Source organism: Saccopteryx leptura, chromosome 8, assembly GCF_036850995.1.
Source record: "Saccopteryx leptura isolate mSacLep1 chromosome 8, mSacLep1_pri_phased_curated, whole genome shotgun sequence".
Lineage (NCBI taxonomy): Eukaryota > Metazoa > Chordata > Mammalia > Chiroptera > Emballonuridae > Saccopteryx > Saccopteryx leptura.
This window is the reverse complement of record NC_089510.1, coordinates 58,496,919-58,502,292: the sequence shown is the minus strand read 5'-3', so window position 1 is coordinate 58,502,292 and position 5,374 is coordinate 58,496,919. Positions and strand designations below refer to the sequence as shown.

The 5,374-nt window shown below is 49.3% G+C and overlaps 1 pseudogene; it reads left to right on the top strand.

The window, feature by feature from the left end:
* The first annotated feature begins 485 nt into the window (after positions 1-485).
* LOC136380168 (U2 spliceosomal RNA) lies at positions 486-641 on the top strand (annotated as a pseudogene).
* The last annotated feature ends 4,733 nt before the right edge of the window (positions 642-5,374 follow it).

The window sequence follows — 5,374 nt, the reverse complement described above, 5'->3', positions numbered from 1 at the left end:
TTTTTTTTTTGTATTTTTCTGAAGCTGGAAACGGGGAGAGACAGTCAGACAGACTCCCGCATGCACCCGACAGGGATCCACCTGGCATGCCCACCAGGGGCGATGCTCTGCCCACCAGGGGGCGATGCTCTGCCCCTCCGGGGCATCGCTCTGTCGCGACCAGAGCCACTCTAGCGCCTGGGGCAGAGGCCAAGGAGCCATCCCCAGCGCCCGGGCCATCTTTGCTCCAATGGAGCCTTGGCTGCGGGAGGGGAAGAGAGAGACAGAGAGGAAGGAGGGGGGGGGCTGGAGAAGCAAATGGGTGCTTCTCCTGTGTGTCCTGGCCGGGAATCGAACCCGGGTCCCTGCACACCAGGCCGATGCTCTACCGCTGAGCCAACCGGCCAGGGCTTTAATCATCTTTTTAATTAAAAACTAAGCAATAAAATATTTTAAGTATAAGAGCATTTATTACATCATCTTAGAGTCAATCAGTGATAACTTTCATTGCTTCTCAGCCTTTTGGCTAAGATCAAGTGTAGTATCTGCTCTTATTAATCAGTGATAACTTTAGAAAGGGTAATAATGAACTGCTGGTTACATCTTCATTCTTCATTTTGCTTGCTTCTAAGCGTAGGAACAAGTAGGCAAAGAAAACACATGCTCACATCATACCAACCTAGAAGACTTTCTAGTTTTGAAAAGAGAATGTCTTGCCTGACCTGTGATGGCACAGTGGATAAAGCATTGACCTGAAATGCTGAGGTCACTGGTGGGAAACCCAAGGTCGCTGGCTCTAAGCATCTGGTTGTCAGCACGGGGTTGCTGACTTCAGCAGGGAATTCTCCACACAATCCTAAAGCTCAACAGCTTGAGCCCAAAGGTCACTATAATACAAGCCCAAAGTTGCTGGATTGAGCAACGGGATATTGGCACAGCCCTGGTCAAGGCACGTAGGAGAAGCTCAATGTACAACTAAAGTGGAAGCAACTACGAATTGATGCTTCTTACCCTCTGTCTCCCTTCCTATCTCTCTCTTTCTAGAAATAAATAAATAAATAAATAAATAAATAAATAAATAAATAAATAAAATTCTTCCCCACCTCCAAAAAAGAGAATGTCTTCTAAATATCACAGCACCAGAACTTCCCCAAATTTCATCCTACACTCTTTTACATCTCCTGAAAGAGAAAGTCATTTTTGCTATGTGCTTAAGGCTTGAGAGAAGCATGACTCATGTAAACAGCTTACTATCAATACATGTCAACAGTATAAACCCTGGCCTCTGAGAGTCTGAGGAAGAGATGAGGAAGGGAAATCAAAGAAGACTTCTTAGGGCAAGGTGGTCACTCCCTTCTAAGTATTTTTTCTGAGAGTCCAGTTGGCTGGACTGAGCACCCCAAACTGGAAGAGCGTTCCCCCCGACCTCCTTAAACTGGAGCTTAGAAACAGGTCCATCCGTCTTCAGGGGGGGAAGCAGCCTTGGGCCTGGCACTGGGAGGGGTGGTTCTTGGGTTGGAGGCACTGCACACTATGCCTCTTTTCTGACCCCTATGAAGCACAATTTGAAGTATCTACAATGACTCAAGAAGCCAGTGAAGATGCTGATGGTGCAGTCTCCTTTCAAGCACACTATCAGGGGGGGCCTACAACAGGGGAGCCACGCTGGCCCCGCCTTTCTAAGAAGAGCTCCTGGAAAACCTTCCTCCATCAGTCACCGAGTGGTTCCCCTTGGTTCAACCAACATGATTGTTTGGACCAGTCTCTGTTCTAGGCCCTGAGGAACTCAGAAATCAATACTAACAATATTAATACAGTAGCTAATATAGTCCATGCTCAAAAGTCAAAGTAAATTAGCTGGAGCTGTCTTATTCAAAACTTTGAGGCCCTGGCCTGTTGGCTCAGTGGTAGAGCGTCAGCCCAGCATGTAGATGTCCTAGATTCATTTCTTGGTCAGGGCACACAGGAGAAGTGCCCATCTGTTTCTCTACCCCTCCTCTTTTCTCTTTCTCTCTCTCTTCTCCTCTCTTGCAGCCATGGCTCTATTGGAGTGAATTGGCCCCAGGCACTGAGGATGGCTCCATGGCCTCTGCTTCAGATGCTAAGAAGAGCTCAGTTGCTGTGCCACGAAACAATGCCCCAGGTGGACAGAGCATCACTCCCTAGTGGGCTTGCCGGGTGGATCTGCCTCCCTTCCTCTCACTGAAAAACAAACAAACAAAAAACCACTTTGATTAGTAAATGAAGACATTGCTTGCATTCAAGGATACATAGAGCGTGTGGCATCAATGGTTAAAAGCCAAGAGGACTGAGTGCTGTCCTAAGGTGGGGTGGGGAGCGATCAGGAGCTCCTTAAGGATTCGAACTGGAGAGCAGAACCTGCCCCGCCAGGAGCACAGGGTGGGGCTGCAGCGCGCGCCTCTCTGGGCTGCAGGCAGAGGGCTGGCAAACCAGGCAGAGGGCTGGCAAACCAGGCAGAGGGCTGGCAAACCGGAGGGGACGTGGGACCGTGTCTCACAGGCTGCCTGAAGGCTTGGCCTCCTTCTGGGCTGGACCTCCCAGGTTCGCAGTTAGACTTCTTGATATTTCAAAGCATGTTGGGCAGATAAAATATATTATGCTCACTTTGTTAAAGATGGCACTGCCCACATGGAAGCTGGTCGCCCAGGTGATATTAATGTGTGTTGGGGGCGGGCTGTGGGCAGGCAGGATCCTTGTAGCCTGGGGTTTGGTTTTAGGACTAAGGCTTTCCCACCCTTTTTGATGTGGGGTGGTGCACTCTCATGAGGAATCCCATTATGCCTCAGATAAGTGACTTTGTATCAGAGACTTCCTTATTTGTATATTGGATTAAAGGTTTTGATTTCTACACTATAAAATGGGGGCAGACTAGAAGCTTGCTCTCTTGGTTCCTGAGATTAGCATTAGAGCAGAGAGCAGAGAAAGGGGCATGTGGAAGAGAGGAGAGAGGCAGCCAAGATGGCAGAGTGCTAAAAGAGAAGCCAGTTAGTGCAGAGTTTGTGTAGAGAGAAGGAGATGGGGAACAAAGGATAATGAGGCTGGTGAGGTAGAAACCTTTGATTCTAGGAAACTCGGGTAAGTCAGTAGCTTTGAATGAGTGGGTTTTGGAGCCCAGTGTGTGTTTTTACTTGCCCTTCAGGTGCAAGTTAGGATTAAAGATGATGGCCCATCAGCTTTTGGCTCCGTTGTTTCGTTACCATCTATCTGAATGCAATGCAAACCTGCATGGGCCAGGCGGCTGTGATGGTGGCCCTGGCTACTGGCCTAACAAAGCACGTTTCTGAGATGAAGCTGGGCAGATTTAGAGGTAATAGGAACACACAAAAGAGGGTTACAGAAGGATAAAATGCATATGTTGGTCAAATAAATTTGTAAATATGATATATATGTTTGCTCGCTTATAGTTTGCATTGGGTGTCAGGGACAGGCTGTAAGCAGGCAGGGTTGTTATAGCCTAAGGTTTAGTTTTAAGACTAATCCTTTCCCACCCTTTTGAGGAATCCCATTATGCCTCATATAAGTGACTTTGTATCAGAGACTTCTTTGTTTGTATATTGGATTAAAGGTTTTGATTTCTACACTATCAAATGGGGCAGAAGAGCCCATGCTAGAGGAGAGCAGAGAAAGGCCACGTGGGGGAGAGGAGAAGTAGACAAGATGTCAGGGTGCTGAAGGAGAAGCCAGTTTGTGCAGAGTTTATGCAGAGAGAAGGAGATGGGGAACAGAGGTGAATGAGACTGGTGAGGTTAGAAACCTTTGATTCAGCCCTGGCCGGTTGGCTCAGCGGTAGAGCGTCGGCCTAGCGTGCGGAGGACCCGGGTTCGATTCCCGGCCAGGGCACACAGGAGAAGCGCCCATTTGCTTCTCCACCCCTCCGCCGCGCTTTCCTCTCTGTCTCTCTCTTCCCCTCCCGCAGCCAAGGCTCCATTGGAGCAAAGATGGCCCAGGCGCTGGGGATGGCTCTGTGGCCTCTGCCTCAGGCGCTAGAGTGGCTCTGGTCGCAACATGGCGACCCCCAGGATGGGCAGAGCATCGCCCCCTGGTGGGCAGAGCATCGCCCCTGGTGGGCGTGCCGGGTGGATCCCGGTCGGGCGCATGCGGGAGTCTGTCTGACTGTCTCTCCCTGTTTCCAGCTTCAGAAAAATGAAAAAAAAAAAAAAAAAGAAACCTTTGATTCTAGGAAACTCGGGTAAGTCCGAGTTTGTGAGCCCTGAATGGAAAGGGAAGTGTTTTCCCACTGTGTGTATTTCTTGCCTGCCGGATACAAGCTAGGATTAAAGCTAAGCTAATGGCCCACCAGTTCTTGGCTCCGTTGTTTCATTACCATCTGTCCGAATCAAATGCGAACCTGCATTGGCCAGGCAGCTGTGATGGTGGCTGTGGCTACTGGCCATACAGCATAGATAGGTTTTACTGAGAAAAGCAAGGGGTGTTCGTGGTGAGAGGTTGCTCCTCATATTTTAGAGAAGTCTCAGGAACTAGGGGAGGGAGATGGACATCACAGGGAGAAATCCCCAACTGTGGGCCTCCCTGATGCCTCTGAGCTCCAACCAGCCATGGAGAACAGAAGGCTCATCTTTAATTTGTGCCAATTTTTCTGATGAACCTAATTTGAAGATTCAGCTCAATTGCAATCAACAAAGTAAGCCAACCAGAAAATCACTTGCTTTCCTTGGAGCCAGGAGCACCATCAGTGACTCCAACAGAGCCAGAGAGGGCGCTGGTCTCGCCTTCTCTTCTGTCCACAACATGAACTAGGGCCTGGCCCACATAGGAGGGCTCCCTCCCAGCTCCCACCGTTTCCCAAGGTGCTTTTGGTAAGGCTGCAGCTTGCAGGGGAAAGAACACTGGACTGGAGTCAGGAGATTTTGGTCCTTGTCCTGCCTCTGCTACTTCCTGCTGGGTGCCCTGGGGCAAGTCACTTCTCCTTCTGGAGTTGCTGCCCTCTCATCCTTAAAAGGTTTGGGACATAGAAATAGTCCCTGCTGTGCCCACTTTACAGGGTGATTATGAAGCTCAAATAAAATAATGGATGTGAGAGCTGCTTCTGGGCCTTCCAGGGCATTAAGCAGAGGCCTCCTGCAGTGCAATGGTGATAATGGCCATGTTGGGAGTGGTGGCTGAACTACTTTTATGCACAGTTCCTATAAATATCACACCAAGTCCCAATTTTAATGGCCTGACTTTATCCATCTCATTTTTCTCCAGGTTCTCACTCTGGCTCTGAAGGATCGTTTTTAACTATGTGAGGAGTTTGGATGGAATGTCCGAGAGCATCTTTCTCCCCTCCCCCCCCCCCCCAAGGCCAGCAGCCCCTCTTAGATACCCTCCCTGGAGCATCATGGACTTGGAGCATCAGTACCCACACTGAGGT